This window comes from Amblyraja radiata, chromosome 20 (assembly GCF_010909765.2).
Source record: "Amblyraja radiata isolate CabotCenter1 chromosome 20, sAmbRad1.1.pri, whole genome shotgun sequence".
In the NCBI taxonomy this organism is placed as follows: Eukaryota; Metazoa; Chordata; class Chondrichthyes; order Rajiformes; family Rajidae; genus Amblyraja; species Amblyraja radiata.
In genome coordinates, this window is record NC_045975.1 from 35,194,038 (window position 1) to 35,216,799 (window position 22,762).

Sequence of the window (22,762 nt, forward strand, 5' to 3'; positions counted from 1 at the left end):
TTCGGGTCGAGACCCTTCTTCAGACTGATGTTAGGGGAGAGGAAGATACTTCAGACTGATGTCAGGGGGAGGGACAGAAAGAGAGGGGAATGTAAGTTAGAGAATTTTATACCACTGGGTTGTAAGCTGCCCAAGCGAAATATGAAGTGCTGTTCCTCCAATTTGATTTGAGCTTCACTCATTGGGAGTCTCTGGACAGAAAGGTCAATGTGGGAATGGGAGGGGGACTTAAAGTGTTTAGCAACCGTGAGATTGGGTAGGCCGAGGTGGACTGAGCGGAGATGGTCAGCGAAACGATTGCCAAGCCTGCACTTGGTCTCGCCGATATATAGGAGTCCACACCTGGAACAGTGGATACAGTAGATCGGGTTGGAGGAGGCAGTCTGACCGCCGGTATTTCACTTGAAATATATATGTGACTCAGCGTAAGGAACTGGAGGTGAGCGGAAGGGGAAGGGTCAGGTGAGGCCGGGGTGGGGAAGGTGTAGAGTAAGGTGAGGCAAAGTTGGGATGGGAGAGGTAGAGGAGGGGGGTGTTATTGGCAGGGGAAGGTGAGGTCAAGAGGTAGGGGAGATAGGAGGTTATGCCACAGGAGTGGGGGTAGGGAGAGGTGGGGAAATGGTGAATTGAGGAATTTGAGAGAGGCAGGGGAAGGATGAGGGTCGGGTGTTGGGGGCTAGATGAATCTGAGGCCAGGGGTAGGAGTAAAGGAAGGGGAGGCCGAAGGGGTAAGGGAAGGTGAGACTAGGGGTAGGGTGAGAGAGGTGATGCACAATGAGGCGCGGGGAGGGGGTGGTTGGATAGAGGCAGATGAGAGTGATGATCTGGGGAGGACGTGGGCGGCAGAAGAGGTTAAGACTAGAAGGGGTCAACGGGTAGAGAATGTGAGGCCAGGGTTGGGGGAAATGTAAAGCTGGGAAGGTGAGGCCATATATGAGGGGGGTAGGGAAAAGTAAGTGTGAGGGGGGTAGGGAAAAGTAAGTGTGAGGGGGGTGCAGGGAAAGGTGAGTCTGCAGTTGGAGAGGAAGTTGAGGCTGGGGGATGGATTGGCTAAGGGTGATGGAAGTAGAGGAGCGGGTTGCAGGAGAGGGAAATAATTTGAGGTCAGGAGTAGGGGAGGGGTAAGGAGGTGAGACAGGGTGTAATGGGGGAGCTGTGGAAGTGTGCCCGGGAATGACGATGGGGAAGACCGAGCGGAAGGGAAGGTGTGGCTGGGAGAAAAGGAGAGAGGAGATAGTGGAGGGAGGGAGATGGAGGCCGGGTGTAGAAATGGTATAGGGAGGAGGTCAAAGTGGAATGCTCAGAGGTGAAGTCCAGTGATGGTGGTGACAGTCAGAGGTGGAGGTCTGTGTTGGAGGGATGTTGCCATTTAAGATCAGGGATAAACATTTTGTCGGCAGGGTTTTGTAATGGGAGACCAAGAGGACTGGTGGAGAGTGTCACAGCTTCAAGTTCCTGGGTGTGCACATCTCTGGAGATCTGTCCTGACCTAGCCCATTGATGCAACCACAAAGAAAGCTCATCAACCCCATTACATCCTTAAAAGATTGAGGAATTTTGGTATATTGTTGAATGCTCTATCGAACTTCTGCAGGTGTATGGTAAAGAGCATACTGACTGCTTGCATCACAGCCTTTTTTGGTAACTTGACTGAATGAGGCTGCAGAAAGTGATAGACATTGCCCGGTCCATCACAGATACTAAACTTCCTACCATCAAAATGGCCCACAGGAGGTGCTGATGAAAAAGGCAGCTGATATAATCACAAACCTACATCACCCAGGCCATTCTCTCATCTTACTACTACCACTGGGAAGAGGGTACAGGAGCCTGAAAACCTTGACCTCCAGTTTCAAGATCAGCTTCTTCCCAGCAACTATAAGGCTTTTGAACACTGCGCAATGCTAACCACTACCTCAGCAATTATAACCTACTATGTCTTGCGTGCACTACATACTAGATTTATGCCATTATTGTCAATTACCTGGTATTCCTGATTATTAATTTATTATGGATTATTGTATACTTGTGTGTTATTGTATTAAAGGGCCTCTAAATCCGCAGCAAGTAAAAATGTAATTTCTGTTGGCTTTACATATATTTCAATATTCTTGACTCTTGACATGCCGAGAGCTGAAATGCAGGATGTGGTGCAAACAAGCCTAGGGCCTTGGCAAAAGAACAACACAACTTCTTTATAGTAAACTGGAAAATGGTGGAAATACTCAACAATCTGGGTTTTATTTTTTGTCGACCTGACATATTGGTTCTATGTCTCCAGATATTCACTGACTTGTCATGTAATATTTTGCTAAATATTATATATATAATGCTGGAAAGGGTGCAAAGAAAATTTGTGAGCATATTACTGGGTCTGGAGGTTTTTAAGTATGTGGACAGTCTGGATAGTTTTTTTCTGGATCATTGGATGCTGAGGGGTGATCATGCAGATGTTTATAAAATCATGAGTTACATAGATAAGGGGAATAGCCACTGCCTTTTCCTCAGGATAGGAGAGTTTAAAACTAGAGGGCATAGGTTTGAGGTGGGGAAAGATTGAAAAGGGAACTGAGGAGCAGCTTTTTGCTCACTGAGCATGATGGTATATCAAGATCAAATTATGAAGAGATATTGTATGTTATATTTTTGATTTGCCATTTTTAGTCTATGGAAAGAAAATGGAGAAACTCTTTTCCAACTTGGGGAAAATTAGAGAAGAAAATCTGACAGTAAAGTCAAAGCATTCAGGAGAGAAGTTAAAAGTTCAAGTTGACAAAACTTCGACTTTTGTGGCGTTTCATCATGTTCTAACGACATCAGGAGAATATGTGCTTTCTTCTCGACGTGCACTTCATAGGGACAAAGGGGATGTATCGTAGAGGGAAGTTAGGAAACATCAGGCGAGTGGCAAATCCAGGGAGGTACCACATAAGAAGGCACTAGGCTGAACTTCCCAACTTCGGTTTTCCAGCTACAAAACAACATCCAGAAGTTTATCAAGCAGAATGCAAAACAAAGATATTTTTAAAATGCAGTCATTTGTCAGATTCATTAAAAAATGTTCTGGATCATTGTTATTAAGATGATGATTATTGCTTTTTGATGCATGAATGATGTTGATTTAAGTCATGGCTATTGTTTGTGAATACAAGTAGTTGCCCCATCTGCACAGCCTGACTTACAGATGTTCCTAGTTCTTTGATCGATTTTTATTTGTCTCAGCACTCTACATAGAGAGCTGTAATTGCTGTAATAATCAAAGAAGATAATTGAAAGCAGTGTTTTTACATAATGACACATAGTAATTGACTTACAGCTAAGACATGTTCCCTTCAAAAAAATTAGCATTATGAATGACAGTTGTGAGATTCCTAAAGTGAGTGTGAAACACAGGGGCAGGACGCAGGTTACAATTAAACCAAACATCATGTTCTTGAACAGAGAGGGGAAATTAGTTGCTCTAAGAATAATATCAGCAATTGTACATCTGTGTTTTTGTTCAGTTAATCTCACAGCTATTTTAAAATATGTAAAAATGGCTCCATCACAGAGTTTATGCCATAAATGTGGCAGGTATTATGAATACTTGCATTCAGAGATTCAAGTATAGATTCCATAGTTCCCTGGAAATGTCAACACGTACTAAAGAAAGCACGTAGTATACTTGCTTTCATTGGTCGGGGCATTAAGTATCAGTTAACCTTTGCAGTTGCAGCTTTGTAAGACTTTGTTTAGGCCACATGTGGAGTATTGTGTGTAGCTGTGTTTGCCTTATTACAGGATGAATTTTGAGATTTTGGAGAAAGAGCAGAAGAGGTTTACCTGTGTGTTGCCTGAATTAGATGGTAGTACCTACAAGGAGAGGTTGGACAATCTTGGATTGTTTTCTCTATTGTCAGAGGTTGTGGAGAAACCTGATAGACGTACATAGTTCCTCCCTCCCTCGCTCGGATACCACTCTAATCCCTATCAGTGGCTGACAGGACAGGAGATGCCAATCCCCACCATCATTGGTAACAGCTGGGTCCAATCAGCTGATATTAGTTAGCCACTTGAACCGTGTCTGCCTAGTCCCTATAAAACCTTAGGCTTCCCAGTCAGAGGAGAGAGGAAGAGGACGAAAGCAAGGGAGAGAAAGTGTGGTACCTCCCTGATAGCTGTCCCCCTGTTACTGGTTTGAGGATGGATTTAGACATTTTGGAGGAGGAGCAGAAGAGGTTTACATGTATGTTGCCTGGATTAGAGGGTAGTACCTACAAGGAGAGGTTGGACAATCTTGGATTGTTTTCTCTATTGTCAGAGGTTGTGGGGAAACCTGATAGAAGTATAATTATGAGGCAATGCTAAGGTAGACAGTCAGATCCTTTTCCCTCTGGGTAGAAATTTCAAGAGCTAGAGGGTGTAGCCTTAAGGTGAGAGGGGCAAAGTTTAAAAGAGAAGTGCGGAGCAAGTTTTTCTTACGAACGGTTGTGATTGCCTGGAAAGCACAGCCAGGGCTGGTGGTGGAGGCAGATACGAAAATGGCAATTAAGAGGCTTTCAGAGGGGCAAATTGGATATGCAGAGAATTGAGTGATACAGATAGCGTGCTGCCAGAGGAGATAAGTTTAACAGCATCATACTCAGCATGGACACTGTGGGCAGAAGAGCCTGTGCTGTTTTCTATGATCTATGAATTTATTTTTACAGTTGTGCTGCTCAAATAGAGATTTCTAACTGCTTGGGAATTGCACTTGTCTATGATACCAGATAAAGCAGATTAATTATGAGTTTAGCGTTCCATGAATGATCACTTATACATTACATTGGCCAGCGAGCGTATAGGAGATTCCAACTTCCATTCTTTACCTGTTGTGAATGATCTTATCTCTCCTTGAGTCAAGAGCTGGATGATTATGTAAGTACAGAGATCAGGTAAATTCACTGGAATTCAAAAGGTCTTGCCTTTTTATGCAGTTATCACAGAAACAAAAATGGTCCTGATTGAAGCAGCTGTATTGGTGAGAGAATTTCCATTCAACACTTTTATTATGAAATGATAATAATATGATCTGGAACGAACATAAATGGATCAGACGTGCTGTTATGATAGTCAACATCAAAGATCCTATAGCGGAGCAAGATAGGCTACTCCTGCGAAATGCAATGGACTGACGTGTAGTACGCTATGGAGGGGATCATGGGCATTTTTCCACGCCCATTTTAGTAACCTGAGCCTACCTGACCCGACCCGACTCGCAGTGTAATCAATGTTGTGGGGCAACAGTTTGTGTGGGTTAGATTCATAAATCTGTCAGTTCATACTTCTTGTCAACAATAAAATTTGATTCTGGTAATTGTCTTTTTTAATGTTTTTTAAATCATTTCTTTTTAAATGGTTCACAAGCAGTGTTTGAGTTGATTTTGTAGTAACCGGAACCGACCCGACTCGCAGGGTGATTGACATTGCGGGGGAAGTTTGTGTGCGTGATATATAGGGTTAGATTCATAATTCTGTTAGTTCATAATTCTGTTAATTCTTGTTAAAGAATAAAATGTTTATAAACACACATACATGAAAATTATATAAATGTATATAATCATATAACACACACAATTATATTTCTTCTGATCCAATAATGAACTTTATTTCAGACTAGACAAGGGACATTAAATAAGAAACATTGTAAATAAGAAACATTGTAAACTTCCCCGCAACTTCACACATACTAGGCCTTATCCCCCCCGGCACTCCCTCGCCTGCCCCCTCACTACAATGTCTCCCCCCCTCCTATGCCCCTCTCCCCGCTGCCCCGGGCCGCGCACTCCTTCTCCCCTCTGCCCCGCACTCTCTCTCCTCGCTGCCCCGCACTCCTTCTCCCCGCTGCCCCGGGCCCCGCACTCCCTCTCCCCGCTGCCCCGAGCCGCGCACTCTCTCTCCCCGCTGCCGGGGGCAGGTTGCTAAAATGGGTCATAAAATCACCCATGAATCCGCCCATGAGCGTACTACACGTTTGCGTGAGAGTAATCCATCTTGCTCCGCTATAGGGTGATTTCACGAAAGGTCACTGGAGCGTAAATCCCCACTCACGTGACCGAAAATTTTAACTGGGGGACAAGCGTCACTTCCGGTACATGTTAGTGAATGGGAAAACACGCACTTTCACACCCGTTAAAAACATCGAAAACGGCCCGTTTTCGATGTTTTTAACGGGTGTGAAAACACGCACTTTCACACCCGTTAAAAACATCGAAAACGGCCCGTTTTTGAGCTGCAATTAAGTGAGCCAGTCGGGGTGACCGTGAGGAACAGCTACCTAAATTTACAGTCCAAAAAAAAGATAGAAACTAAGGTAAATACAAGAGGGAGCTGAAGGTGTAAAAACGGCGGAAGTTGATTGCCGACATTTTTCGTGGAGATTTAAAGATCCAAAATATCGGGAATTATCGCGTTTGCTCGCTGCATTTCATCAAAAGTGGCATTATTGACTTTGTTATCTTTATTCATTTGTTAGATGAAAAGTATTAAAAGTTAGAAATCCGTCAGTAAAATTGCAAAATCGCCCATGGTTCTCGGGTGGGTTTTAACATGCAAAATGAACACGCTTCTGAAGCTACATTCACCATTTAAATAATCGTAAGCTTGCATCTCAGTAAAATTGATTTCCAAACGCATTGATAGTTTACGATTATTTAAATGGTAAATGTAGCTTCAGAAGCGTGTTCATTTTGCATGTTAAAACCCACCCGAGAACCATGGGCGATTTTGCAATTTTACTGACGGATTTCTAACTTTTAATGCTTTTCATCTAACAAATGAATAAAGATAACAAAGTCAATAATGCCACTTTTGATGAAATGCATCGAGCAAACGCGATAATTCCCGATATTTTGGAACTTTAAATCTCCACGAAAAATGTCGGCAATCAACTTCCGCTTATTTTGCCCCTTCAGCTCCCTCTTGTATTTACCTTAGTTTCTATCTTTTTTTTGGACTGTAAATTTAGGTAGCTGTTCGTCACGGTCACCCCGACTGGCTCCGTTAATTGCAGCTCAAAACCTGGCCGTTTTCGATGTTTTTAACGGGTGTGAAAATGCGTGTTTTCCCATTCACTAACATGTACTGGAAGTGACGCTTGTCCCCCAGTTAAAATTTTCGGTCACGTGAGTGGGGATTTACGCTCCAGTGACCTTTCGTGAAATCACCCTATAGGATCTTTGGTCAACATGTTGACTATCCCTTTGTCTTTACAAAAGTTAATTTTGATAGCGCCCCCTTTCCTCGGATGCCGCTCTAATCCCTATCAGTGGCTGACAGCCAGGAGATGCCAACAGTTGGTTACAGCCGGGTCCAGTCAGCCACTTGAACCGTGTCAACTTAGTCCCGATAAAACCCAGGCTTTCTAGTCAGGAGATAAGGCAGAGGGTGAGAAAAAAAGAGGAAGTGGAAGTAAGCAAGGAAGGAGGAAGGGAGAGAAAGTGGGGTGCCTCCCTACTAGCTGTGTCCCCCTGTTGCAGGTTTGAGGTAGACAGAGCCACTGAAACACACCCGAGACCACCAGCACCACTGTGTATGGGAAAGACTGAGCTGCCAAGAAGAAGCCCTCTCTGCTGAGGGTAAGACTGAGTGGTCAGTGCAAGCCTGAGATACAAGTGCCTCTTACTGCCCATAAACAATGATGGAGTGTCACACACGCTGGCAAGGACTGAGCAGCCAGAATAATCCAAGGAATGCCAGCATCGCATCATCGAGCCCCAAACCTGAGCTGCCAGAACAAGCCTGAGACCGGCAACACCTTCTCTTGAAGCGAGGGTGAACAACAGGGAGAAGCCCGAGATCGTCAATCCGCCTCATTTGAAGACCAGGACTGAGCTGCCGGGTAAATACCCGGGATCACCAGCTACAACCAGCTTGTGCCCTGATGGTGAGGGGCAGCGCCTCCATGTGTTTACTGGAGTTTCTTACCACTGTTAATAATAAAATATATGCAAGTTCACCCTACTGCGTGTGGCAGTGTGGTCACTGCCGAACCCGCCGTCATTCCAGATGCCACATAAATGACCTGCTAAGTTCATTCAACAGTTTGGGGGTTTTTTTTGCTCCAAAATACAACATCTACACTCTCTTCTGTCTCTTCACCCATTTATGTATTTCTATTAACGACAGAATACTGATTCCATAGCTATTCTTTTCATGGAAATTTGGCCCTTATCCCCACATGAGTCCAAGCTATTTTTTTGCGGATAAACAATTTATGATCTTTCTTCATTATTGCAGGCCAGATGCTTAATGTATATCTAACCATGCCCTAGATGGCCACATTGACCATTGTACTTCTTCAACGTGTCCTAACTTCACATTCCAGAGCTTATTTGTTTTGTTATTTATTTGTTATGAGCAACTTTCTTGAGAGCGTTCCAAAGTTCTTTGGAGATACAAGGAATTGCAGGTGCTCGTTAACAGAAAAAGATACACAGTACTGGGGTAACTCAGCAAGCAAAGAAACAAAAGGTATGTGATAAGGATGAAAAGGGCATGAATTTTCTTTCGATTTCCTTTTTGAAGATTGTTTTGTGGCCTGATATCAAATTATTCCTTCCTATAATTAATTATTAACAGTTAGTTATTGAACCATATCTGTAACCTAAGACATTGTACTAATATCCCACTAACAGGAAAAATAATCCAGAAATCGTAACTTCTCACGTTATCAAATTTACACATCATGCAAATTTATCTTTACTTGCAGCTTGAAGAAGACTATTGAACCAATGAACAAAGAATCCATGGTGTTATCAAAGATCTTGTATGGCTATTAAAGTAGCTTTTAATGGCCATGAGTCTCACCAGGAAGATTGCCCCAAATCTGATAAATCCCCAGGGCCTGATGGTCTGCATCCCACGGCACTTAAGGAAGTGGCTCTAGAAATCGTGAACTCATTGGTGATCATTTTCTAATGTTCTATAGATTCAGGATCAGTTCCTGTGGATTGGAGGGTAGCTAATGTTATCCCACTTTTTAAGAAAGGCGGGAGATAGAAAACAGGGACTTATAGACCAGTTAGCCTGACATCGGTGGTGGGGAAGATGCTGCAGTCAATCATAAAAGATGAAATAGCTGCACATTTGGATAGCAGTAACAGGATCGGTCCGAGTCAGCATGGTTCATGTTACAATGACAATAAAGAAACTATTCTATTCTATTCTATTTATGAAGGGGAAATCATGCTTGACTAATCTTCTGGAATTTTTTGGGGATGTAACTAGGAAAATGGACAAGGGAGAGCCAGTGGATGTAGTGTACCTGCACTTTCAGAAAGCATTTGATAAGCCTCCCACATAGGAGATTAGTGGGCAAAATTAGGACACATGGTATTGGGGGTAGAGTGCTGACATGGATAGAAAATTGATTGGCAGACAGGAAACAAAGAGTAGGGATTAACGGGTCCCTTTCAGAATGGCAGACAGTGACGAGTGGGGTACTGCAAGGCTCGGTACTGGGACCACAGCTATTTACAATATATTAATGATTTAGATAAATGGATTACAAGTAACATTAGCAAATTTGCAGATGACACAAAGCTAGGTGGCAGTGTGAACTGTGAGGAGGATGCTATGAGAATGCAGGGTGACTTGGACAGGTTGGGTGAGTGGGCAGATGCATGGCAGATGCAGTTTAATGTGGATAAATAATAATAAATGTTATTTATGGGCGCCTTTCAAGAGTCAAGGACACCTTACAAAAATTTAGCAAGTAGCGGAAAAACATGTAAGCGGAATGAAATAAATAGTAGAGACATGACTAGTACACAAATTAAAGACAGAATTCAATTCAAAACACAATATGAGGCAATTCAAGCACAGATGAAAAGGGAGGGGGACGTGGAGCTAAGGATAGGCAGAGGTGAAGAGATGGGTCTTGAGGCGGGACTGGAAGATGGTGAGGGACACGGAATTGCGGATCAGTTGGGGGAGGGAGTTCCAGAGCCTGGGAGCTGCCCTGGAGAAGGCTCTGTCCCCAAAACTGCGGAGGTTGGATTTGTGGATGGAGAGTAGAATGGCTGATGTGGATCTGAGGGACCGTGAGGGTTGGTAGGGGGAGAGGAGATATGGAGGGGGGGGGGGGGCAGATGGTGGAGGGCTTTGTAGGTGAGGACCAGGATTTTGTAGGTGATCAGGTGGGAGATGGGAAGCCAGTGAAGTTGTTTGAGGACTGGAGTGGTGTGATGCCAGGATTTGGTGTGGGCGATGAGTCGGGCGGCTGCGTTCTGGACCAGTTGGAGTCGGTTGATGTAGGTGGAGCTGATGCCAAGGATGTGAGGTTATCCACTTTGGTGGCAAGAAGAGGAAGGCAGATTATTATCTGAATGGTGTCAAATTGGGAAAAGGGGAAGTACAATGGGATCTCGGGGTTTTAGTTCATCAGTCAATGAAAGTAAGTATGCAGGTGCAGCATGCAGTGAAGAAAGCAAATGGCATGTTGGCCCTTATAACAGTTGAGTATAGGAGCAAAGAGGTCCTTCTGCAGTTTGTACAGGGCCCTTGTGAGACCACACCTAGATTATTGTGTGCAGTTTTGGTCGCCAAATTTGAGGAAGGACATTCTTGCTATTGAGGGAGTGCAGCGTAGGTTCACAAGGTTAATTCCCAGGATGGCGGGACTGTCATATGCTGAGAGAATGGAGCGGTTGGGCTTGTATACTCTGGAATTTAGGATGAGAGGGTTTCTTATTGAAACATATAAGATTATTACGGGTTTGGACGAGGCAGGAAACATGTTTCCGATGTTGGGGGAGTCCAGAACCAGAGGCCACAGTTTTAGAATGAGCGGTAAGCCATTTAGAACGGAGATGAGGAAATACTTTTTCACACAGAGAGTTGTGAGTCTGTGGAATTATCTGTCTCAGAGGGCGGTGGAGGCCGGTTCTCTGGATTCTTTCTAGAGAGAGCTAGATAGGGCTCTTAAAGATAGCTGTCAGGGGATAGGGGGAGAAGGCAGGAATGGGGTACTGATTGTGGATGATCAGCCATGATCATATTGAATGGCGGTGCTGGGACGAAAGGCTTACTCCTGTCTATTGTCTATCTCAATCCACTGACTTGCACTTAAATGCATGTTGATGTTTGATTACCACAGGATTGCACTGCTCGCTTGTGTATCAATAGTCTAGCAACCTGCAAAGGCACAACATGAATTAAGCGTCATTCCTTGGCACCCACTAACAGCAGTGCTGAAAGAGGCAATCCCTCTGTGTATCACAGATGGGGTGAAATTGAGTGAAGCTAACTCAATTGTGGTGAATTAATTTATTTAATGTAAGCGGAGAATTGATGGTATGTTTTCTCTAATACTTTCAGAGGTTTTGAGGCTGGTTCTGGTCTCCTCAGCAAGGGGAAACATCATTCATGCTTGTTTAGGAGCACAAGGATTTTATATGTTTCACGGTGGCACAGCAGTAGAGTTGCTGCTAAAAAGCGAATGCAGCGCCGGAGACCCGGGTTCGATCCTGACTACGGTTGCTGTCTGTACGGCGTTTGTACGTTCTCCCTGTGACCTGCGTGGGTATTCTCCGAGAACTTCGGTTTCCTCCCACATTCCAAAGGCGTACAGGTATGTAGGTCAATTGGCTTGGTAAATGTAAAAACATTGTCTAGTGGGTATAGGATAATGTTAATGTGCGGGAATCGCTAGTCGGCGTGTCCCGGTGGGCCGACAGGGCCTGTTTCTGCACTATAACTAAACTTTCAGCTCTTATTCTTCTAAACTCCAGAGACTATGTCTGAGTCTGCTTATTCTCTCCCCATGCAACAAACTTGTCATCCTCGGAACTCTTTAAAAATATTAATGCAATATCTAATAGTGGCCAATTTTCTTATTCCATTTAGTCAGAATTTCGGTACAGAATCAGACCCTTTTGATCTTCTTTGTCTTTCAAGCATCCATTGAACACTAATTCTAAAATAATCCAATTTTATTCTCCCCACATGCCCATCAAGTCACCCCAGATTCTAGAGTGGAAATTACTTTCTGTAACAATATTTGTGGTGTATTCAGACACGAACAAGTTGGCTCTTCGGAATATCTTCCTGTAGAATTTTTTACGTTTTCCAAATGGACAAAAGCAGCTAAAAGAGATTGTAGATGCCGGAATCCAGACAAAAGCAGAGCTACACAGACTAATTCGCAAACCTCGACTTTGAAGTTTAGCAAACACATCGTAAATGTTTTAATTATGGAGGTCAATTAAAAGCAATCATTAGCAATCCTGATTTTTTACCGGGATCCAGCTTAAGCAATGTGTAGGAAGGAACTGCAGATGCTGGTTTAAACCGAAGATGGACGCAAAAAGCTGATGTAACTCTGCGGGACAGGCAGCATCTTTGGAGAGAAAGAATGGGTGACGTTTCGGGTCGAGACCCTTCTTCAGACTAATTAGAAGTAATGTGCTTCACCAGCACAGCATCAATGGGAATTATTGCTTTCTTTCTTGATGCACCTACATACTTGACTGTTTGATGTATTATTCCTAATTCACAAGTTTTACTACTTACCTGATAGTATAAGTGTATTTCTGTTTTACCAGGAATTATCTTCGATGTATTGTGTGACAGCAATGGCACATGATGGAGTTGATTGGAATCATTACACTCTGTGCACAGTCTATGAGCACCATCTAGTGTTTATATTTTGCTTTTCTGCTTCTTAAAATGTAATGGATTGTATTATCAGGCTTCTCACAACATTCATTTGTGAACAAATTATTATATTTCAAATGGCAGCTTTCAGAATCTCACAATAACAGTAAAAATCACTGCCGCATCATGTTTACATTCTCAGTTCAGGTTCTCAATTAGTCTCCGATTCACTTGAGTTTTCATTGATCTTGGTTCTGTGATAGGAATAACAACAAGGCTCATTTTTCTTGGTTCTGTGTTGGAGTGGTTAAGAACAGCTCAGTTGCTCACGGTTCTTTCAGGCAAGTGACGGAAACACCTAGAGCACACATTCAGTTACAGCTTTCAGATTACTGCAAGCCACAGTTGGAAAGATCACACGAAATTTATGAGCAGCAAGCAATATTTATACGACAGTCAATAAAATCCATCACTAAATTTTGCGACCTATATAGAGTCTTGGTGAGCCTGCACCTGGTATATTGTGTACAGTTTTGTTCTCTTTATCTTGCATTAAAGGAGGTGATATGATTCACCAGACTGGTTTCTGGGAAGTGGGGAGGGGGGGTCATGGTCGTGATTGAGTAGACAACGTGTGTGCCGTCTAGAGTTTAAGAGATTGACAGTGGTCTCGTTGAAACTATCAAAATTATTTTCAGGTTTGACAGAGTGGATGTAGAGAAGTAATTTCCCTTGGCTTAGGAGACTGGGATCAGTGTCAGATCAAAAGAGAGGCCATTTTATGCTGAGATGTGACAGTTCTCACAGGAAGGTGAATCTTTGAACACTTCTTCCTGAGAGGGCTGTAGAACTTAGTAATTGAGTTTATTCAAAACAGAAATCATTAGAATTTTTGACATTAGGGAAACCACGAGACCTGCAGGAAGATGGCACTGAGGTAGAAGATCAACCATGAACCCAATGAATGGTGGAGCAGGCTTGAAGGGCCAGAAGACCTAGTCCTGGTCCTAATTAATTTGTTCCCATTTATTATGTACACCTTATTTGAGCACTATGGTAAATATGAAGACGAAAGAGACTGCAGATGCTGGAATCGAACAGAAAAGAGATCACTGGAAGAACACAGCATGTCGAGCAGCATCTGTGAAGGCTAAATGTGTGAGTCGACATTTCAGGTTGCGACCCAGCATCAGGATCAGCAAATATATTGTTTCTGCAGCTGCAGAAAGCTACCATTAAGTAATGTTACATTACCTGTACTCATCCAGTTTCAAATGAAGTGCTTCACTCAGGGAAAACAGCATTTTCTGACTTTCGAAGCGCTATATGAAAAGCATCCCCCAGACCCTAAAATAAGCCATATGGATGCACAAATTTAGATTGGAGCATGCAATACATACAGGAGAAAACACAATCTCAACCTACACCTCACTAACCATTTCAGGTGAATCATCATTTAACCCTTTCTTTGGCAAGTACATCCTTTTATAAGCTAAGTAAAATAAACTGAACACTATGCCCCAGTTGTGGTTTCACCAAGCACCTTTATAAATGTGGGAAATTGGAAATGAATTGTGTACTCTGGTTTACAAATGTTGCCAGTTGCACATATATTTTCTTGATTAAATTTCATGAAGTAACTTGTTCTCGGGTCTGAACCATTTATAATCCAAAAGCAGATTTGCAGATGCCGGAAATCTGAAATACAACACAAAATGCTGGAAGTATTCAGAAGATCAGGTAGTGTTGATAGTAAGAGAAGTAGAGTTAATGTCAAAGCCTCCATACCCCCAATATCATCACTCCATCAGCCTCTAACTGCAAGCTTCCTAGCCCCCGATCTGCACACTCCATAATGGTGAGCGGTTGCAGAGGGAAGGACTTTGTGTTCATTTGCATGCTTATATTTAATTATTTTCTTTATTTTGCATCTCCTGCCTTTTAGAATATCACAATCAGAATGGTGGCTTAGCGGGTGAATGGTGTCTGTGTACCACTGCTTTAACATGACTGTTTGCAAATTAACTTGGTTGTTAGAGGATTTCTTTATTGACCAGCTGAGCATTTCCAGCATTCTCTGTGTCTAACTTCATTTTCTAGCACCTACATTATTTTAATCGCAGTATGTGAAGGTGAGATTATGTATTTTCCATCACCAGAATTATTATCAGATATTATGGCTGGTAAAGGAATTCATCCATTTAAACATGATAACAAAAGCGGGCTTCCTAAATGTGGCATTAGGAACAATAACGTCTCAGACAATGTTCGCGTTTTCCTTGGTTCAGATTTCTTAGAAAAAAAGACGAGGGCATTCAAATAGTTCTTACATATGGATAACGGAGTAAAAGGACTCCACAGACTCTTTATTATAAGTAAATTGTAGATAATTGTGCAGTCTGACGATGTTCCTTCATTTCATATGTTATGATTTATGTTACAAATGTCATTTGCACACCGGAACTATTTTATTGTGTGAGAAGTAATTCACAGAATCACACAGCAAAAAAAAGGCCCCTTGGCCCACCAAGCCCCTGCCGACCAACACGATTTATACAAATTTATATTTATGCTAACAGTGATTCTCACAATCCTACATTAATCCTATTTTATACTTCACACATTCCCATCATACAGTCATAGAGTAATAAAGCAAGGAAACAGGTCCCTCAGTCCAATTAATCCATTCCAACCAAGATGCCCATTTAAACTAGTACAATTTGTCTGCATTTGATCGATATCCCACTGTCCTTCCTATTGATGTACTCTAAAAATGTCTGATCTTATTTTACCTGCCTCAATCACCACATTCCATATATGCATCTCCCACTGTGAAGAAGTTTAAATGGGGTGGGAAATTGCAACTTTCACATGGTCCACCCTGTTTCGACGAATGCAATCAACCTGGCGTGCACAACCAGAAGATCAAACAGAACAAGTTGTCTTACAACATTAGGCTGTGCACGCCATACGCAAGAAGAAGAAGTTTAAATCTTTCCCGTCTCACCTTAAACCTATGCCCTCTAATTTTTGATTCATTTTTCCTGGGATAAAGACCTTATCTAACCTATCTCTATAATTCAGGCTCCTGAGTCCTGGCAACATTTAGTTCCCTTCCACCTGAATTCTACCATTCATCCATGCACTAAGGACAATTTACAATGGCCAATTAACCTAATAGCCAACACATTTTTAGGATAAATGAGGAAACTGAAGCATCCAGACGACATCCACATATGTGAGATCCACATATCCCTCTGAGGATATCCACTATCTTGTGCATAGTGCCCAAAACTATGCACTGTGGGAACATGCAAACACCGCACAGGCAGCACCAGAAGTCACTATTGTACCCTGTGGTATCACTTTGCTGCCCAATATGTCAACGTGACTAAATGCTGCATCAGTATAACTATCACCAGTATAGAAATGGTTAATAAGCACATTATGCCGTGCGAGAATCACTTTGCCATACATGTGACTTGACTGAATGGTGTGATGATACCTCATCAACCTGAATAAAAAAAATAATCTATGCAAGTTAATCAGTGGTTTAGAAATAACCAAGTATTAGTGCCGCTTATGGTTGAATACATTCCTACCTTACCCAGGATCTCTTTTTTTTTCCCTATAATTTTCTTCCTATATGTTTTCCCCCTCTTAGTCTCATGAGATGTAAAATGGGAACAGCTGGAATTTTCCATGTCCAGTAGCGGCAGTGGAGAAACAGAAGTTTATTCATCAGAAATGCCAATTCAGCTCGTCATTTCGGTGAAGTTTTTAGCATCCCCAGCACATGGAAGAGAACATAATACATCAATCTTGGCAGTAAACTGATTCAAAACCTAGCAGGATCAAAAAGCTCGCTGACAGTCAAAACTTCAACTTGTCCATCTAGTTCTCCTGAAACTGAATGATTGGATCAGGGCATGAAAGTAGCTCTAATCAAACCAATTATTACTTTCCTGGTCAGAAAGCAGCTTCGTATTAAAATAGAGACATGCACTCTACCCATCAAGAAAGACCAGTTTCTATGCTGTGTAACTCTGAATCTGTTGAGTACATAACTATAAAATCAATGTGATTTATTTATTCATTTACGGAAGTACTAGAATAGAAAAAATTTCTGAAGAAAAGTCCCAAACTGAACATCATCCATCCCTTTTCTCCAGAGATGCTGCCTGACCCGTTGAGTTACTCCAGCACTTTGTGTCTATCTTTGGTATAAACCACCATTTGCCTTTTCTTTGTACACAATAGAAAAATTATTTTAATGATAGACACCAGCAGAAAGTACTCTGAAACTTGACAAAATGGATGCCATCAGGAGAAAGGAATGGTCACAAACAGTTTGACCCGACTTGAAAGACTTGCCGCCGTGTCCATGCTATGAACAGTGACTAGGCTTCTGGTATTGGGCTCCAGTCCTGTCCCTGGACATCTCTGATAAATTCTTAACAGATAACTGCCTATGAATTGCTTTTAATTGGCTCTCATCTGAGACCAAGACTGCTTAGAAGAACTTAAATAATGTAAAAGTTCAAGAAATTAAACTTCATTAACACCTTAGGCCACTTTAAATCAATCAAATCCCACATTTTAAAGTAAATATATTTGCTCATATTTTTCCAAATAACTTGATGGTGCAATAGTTGGTGTTGCTGCCTCACAACTCCAGAGATTGGGGTACAATGCTGACCTCAAGCATTATCTGTAGGGAGGAAATTTGTGTTATACTGGTACGCTGAATCTGGCTTTACTTGAGGCTCAATTTAGACAGACACAGACACAAAATAAAACATCTCATAGATCAGTGGTGAGTCTCGAACAATTTGGTTTATTGAAGGCCTTAACAGTGCGCATTGAGAAAAGCACTCTGTGAGAACCCAAAGTGTTTCAAAGATTCACAGTACCGATAGAATTTTTATATTCTCACGACACAATGGTCAATTGTGAATTCAATATTTTTGAAATAAGTCATAATTGATCAATGTCTCTGTAACCTTTCATCTTTGTCTTTCTCCCGAGTTATCTTTAACCTTATGCACCCTTATAGAAACATAGACATAGAAACATAGAAATAGGTGCAGGAGGAGTAGGCCATTCGGCCCTTCGAGCCTGCACTGCCATTCAATATGATCATGGCTGATCATCCAACTCAGTATCCTGTACCTGCCTTCTCTCCATACCCCCTGATCCCTTTAGCCACAAGGGCCACATCTAACTCCCTCTTAAATATAGCCAATGAACTGGTCTCAACTACCTTCTGTGCCAGAGAATTCCACAGAAATTTTTTTTTCTCATCTTGGTCCTAAAAGACTTCCCCCTTATCCTTAAACTGTGACCCCTTGTTCTGGACTTCCCCAACATCGGGAACAATCTTCCTGCATCTAGCCTGTCCAACCCCTTAAGAATTTTGTAAGTTTCTATAAGATCCCACCTCAATCTTCTAAATTCTAGCGAGTACGAGCCAAGTCTATCCAGTCTTTCTTCATATGAAAGTCCTGCCATCCCAGGAATCAGTCTGGTGAACCTTCTCTGTACTCCCTCTATGGCAAGAATGTCTTTCCTCAGATTAGGAGACCAAAACTGTACACAATACTCAAGGTGTGGTCTCACCAAGGCCCTGTACAACTGCAGTAGAACCTCCCTGCTCCTATACTCAAATCCTTTTGTTATGAATGCTAACATACCATTCGCTTTCTTCACTGCCTGCAGATCCTGCATGCCTACTTTCAATGACTGGTGTACCATGACACCCAGGTCTCGTTGCATCTCCCCTTTTCCTAATCGACCACCATTCAGATAATAGTCTACTTTCCTGTTTTTGCCACCAAAGTGGATAACCTCACATTTATCCACATTATACTGCATCTGCCATGCATTTGCCCACTCACCCAACCTATCCAAGTCACCTTGCAGCCTCCTAGCATCCTCACGGCTAACACTGCCCCCCAGCTTCGTGTCATCCGCAAACTTGGAGATGTTGCATTCAATTCCATCATCCAGATCATTAATATATATTGTAAATAGCTGGGGTCCCAGCACTGAGCCTTGCGGTACCCCACTAGTCACTGCCTGCCGTTGTGAAAAGGACCCGTTTACTCCTACTCTTTGCTTCTTGCCAGCCAGTTCTCTATCCACATCAATACTGAACCCCCAATATCGTGTGCTTAAGTTTGTATACTAATCTCTTATGTGGGACCTTGTCGAAAGCCTTCTGAAAGTCCAGAAGGTTCTCTGGTTCTCCCTTATCCACTCTACTAGTTACATCCTTGAAAAATTCTATAAGATTTGTCAGACATGATTTACCTTTCATAAATCCATGCTGACTTTGTCCAATGATTTCACCACTATCCAAATGTGCTGTTATCCCATCTTTAATAACTGACTCTAGCATTTTCCCCACTACCGATGTTAGACTAACTGGTCTGTAATTCCCCGTTTTCTCTCTCCCTCCCTTTTAAAAAAGTGGGGTTACATTAGCTACCCTCCAATCCTCAGGAACTACTCCAGAATCTAAAGAGTTTTGAAATATTAACACTAATGCATCCACTATTTCTGGGGCTACTTCCTTAAGTACTCTGGGATGCAGCCTATCTGGCCCTGGGGATTTATCGGCCTTTAATCCATTCAATATACCTAACATCACTTCCCGACTAACCTGGATTTCACTCAGTTCCTCCATCTCATTTGACCCCCGGTCCCCTGCTATTTCCGGCAGATTATTTATGTCTTCCTTAGTGAGGACAGAACCAAAGTAGTTATTCAATTGGTTTGCCATGTCCTTGTTCCCCATGATCAATTCACCTGTTTCTGACTGCAAGGGACCTACATTTGTTTTAACTAATCTTTTTCTCTTCACATATCTATAAAAAAACCCTTGCAGTCAGTTTTTATGTTTCCTGCCAGTTTTCTTTCATAATCTATTTTCCCTTTCCTAATTAAGCCCGTTGTCCTCCTCTGCTGGACTCTGAATTTCTCCCAGTCCTCTGGTAGGTTGATTTTTCTGGCTAATTTGTATGCTTCATCTTTTGTTTTAATACTATCCCTGATTTCCCTTGTTATCCATGGATGCACTACCTTCCCTGATTTATTATTTTGCCAAACTGGGATGAACAATTGTTGTAGTTCATCCATGCAGTCTTGTTACTTATTATACCACTCTTCCCATTTGTATAACATAGATACCTTAGGTGTCAGGACTCCTGATTAGTTTTATTACCCTGAGCTGTTTACAACCCCCAATGTTTATTTTAACTAATCTAGCTGTGCTGTAGAATGTAAGCACCATCCTAAATCTATTAATTGCCTCACTAACATTCTTAGGTTCCAATGTTGGCCATTTTTTCCCCATCATGCATCCCCAGTATATTGCATTTAAGGTTAGACAGATTATAAACTGCACATCTGCCTCAAAATTTTCCAACAACACTATTCATGTGGAGTTTGCATGTTCTCCCAATTTACCATGCAGATTTCCTCCGGGTGCCCCAATTTTCTCCCACATCCCAAGGATGTGCAGATTGGTAGGTTGATTGGTCATTAAAAATTGCCCTCAGTGTGACTAGCTGGTAAAAGATTCAGGGTGGAGTATGTGAGAGAGAGAATAGGTCACTGGGGAATAACATTGGCAATGGAACTGAAGGTATTCTTTTGAGGATGGCACGGTGGCACAGCAGAAGAGTTGCAGCCTTGCAGCAGCGGAGACCCGGATTCGATCCTGAATACGGGTGCTAGCTGTAAGGAGTTTTACGTTCTCATGACCTGTGTGGGTTTTCTCTGAGATTTTTGGTTTCCTCCCACATTCCAAAGACGTACAGGTTCGTAGTTTAATTGGCTTGATGTATGTGTAAATTGTCCCTAGTGTGAACACTAGTGCAGTGTTAATGTGCAGGGATCGTTGGTTGGTGCGGACCCGGTAGGCTGAAGGCCCTTTTTCCGCGCTGTATCTCTAAACTAAACTAAACTAACCTAGTAGAGACTTAATTGACTGAGTGGTCGCCTATATCATAAAAAATATGAAACTATGAAAGCTATCCTTGGCTAATGTGTTGCTCAGGGCATTAGTGCTGAGGCCAGATGTGCACCATCTCACCTCCAGTTGTTTCTCTGACCTCATCTCTGATACAAGTCAGAGATAAGGCTCTGTAGGACCAGAGGCTTTTGCTTCAATAAAAGGACAATTTTGGAAAAGGAGATGAGGAAGAATTTCTTTAGCCAGAGGATGGTGAATCTGTGGAATCCATTGCCACAGACGGGTGTGAAGGCCAGGTCAATGGATTTTTTTAAAGGTGGAGATTGATAGATTCTTGATTAGGACGTGTCAGACGTTAATGGGAATAGGCAGGAGATTGGGGTTGAGAGGGAAAGATAGATCAGCCACGATTAAATGGTGGAGTAGACTTGATGGGCCTAATTCTGCTCATACAGCTTATGAAGTTGATTGCAAAGAGTGCTTCGCCAATGATTCTCTGCTAAATATTTCCAGCCCTATCATGTTTACAGTGTTCATAAGTTATAGGAACAGAATTAGGCCATTCGGCCCATCAAGTCTACTCCACCATTCAATCATGGTGCAGTTAAACTGGATCACTGAATGTAACCATTAGATATGTGGATCAAAAAATCCCAAAGCAACAAAGCTGACATATTGTAATGACATATCACACTGCAGCATCACGCAGGATAAAATGAGACTGTTCAACTCACCATTCCTTAGCCAACATTTAGAATAGGAAAAAAAACATAGAAATTAGGTGCAGGAGTAGGCCATTCGGCCCTTCGAGCCTGCACCGCCATTCAATATGATCATGGATGATCATAAAGAATCAACCATGCTATTGCCTAAAATATAAACTTGTCCAACTTTGTAATTTCTGACACAAGAAACTAGGTGCTGGAAGCTTGCGTAATAAATGAAGTTGCTGGAGGGAGATGGACGTTGGGAATAAACATAATTTCCAAATCCACAACTTCATTTCTTCTTTATTTCCATGTATATTTATGGGTCAGGGTGCTCTTCATTCAGGGAACATTGGTTGTAGCCAACACTCATTCCCCATTCATAGATACAGGTTGTGACCATAATTACAGTATAGTTCCACACAAATGCCTGCTCTTGAAGCAGCTCAAGTGAAGGATTTAATTCATAAACTGGGCTGATCTCCTTAATCTCCTATAAGGGAGATCTATAAATGTATCTACTGCCTACCTTAATAGAGACTATTACATAGCAGTGTGACAATGCATTCCTACTTTTAATCCAAACTCTTTTATTGTCAATAAATTAGATGTGATCTGGCCAGTTTGAATTACACATCCAGTATTGTGTTTCTGCTTATTCATTTAAAACTCAGCCTTTTAAATGTATGTTCTATGACTATTTCCAATTTTTATTAGTTCAGTGTAGTAAAGATTAATTGGGTTTGCAGAACACCATTAGTTCAAGGTTGCATCGAAATGCACCTCTCCATGAATGATTGTATGGTCACAGGTGTTATACAATCTAACATTATTAAAAAAGTCTTAATGAGCCTTTGCTGAAGATGCAATCTGGACGTAATATTGCCAGAGTGTTCAGGGAGCCTTTATATAACATCACTGCAATTTATCAGTTTACCATTTTGTAATTAAAAAATGTAAGCTGCAATCATAAAGATCTCACAGCACAATCGTTTGTGAAGGGGCAAGCCACATAAACCTGACAAGTTCAGTTGGAGAAGCTCTGTAAATTTTACATCATTAATATGCTTATCGATCCTCAAACAGGTCATGATAATACTGACTATGGCCTAGAAATTCAATTGCATTATGTATTTTTTAACAACAATCTGGGTCATATCATGCTCCTGTGGATATCCAACCAAGCACATCGAGGCTTTTTCACATCTGGAATTTCCATGTCAGAACCTCTGAATAACTCCATACCCAGTGCGACATGACTTTTGCATGTGAACAATAATTAGAAAGGTTTTTTTTAGACCAAAATGTTTCCAGGATGCCAAAGAAAATACCTTATTTAGTTTTCAGAGTGAAGAGGTGGGTAACATGATTACAAGTGCCTCGACAACTTTTACACATAACCCCAGGACTGCTGTTACAATTTCGTGAATTTTTATCATACTAAAAAAATAAGCAGCTGCAA

General features: G+C 42.0%; 1 long non-coding RNA gene across 1 annotated transcript; it reads left to right on the forward strand.

Annotated features, from left to right (window-relative positions):
• The first annotated feature begins 325 nt into the window (after positions 1-325).
• LOC116984841 lies at positions 326-11,484 on the forward strand. The gene is made up of 3 exons (XR_004415129.1): positions 326-439; positions 4,353-4,355; positions 11,340-11,484. It is a non-coding gene; the product is annotated as an uncharacterized LOC116984841 (long non-coding RNA).
• The last annotated feature ends 11,278 nt before the right edge of the window (positions 11,485-22,762 follow it).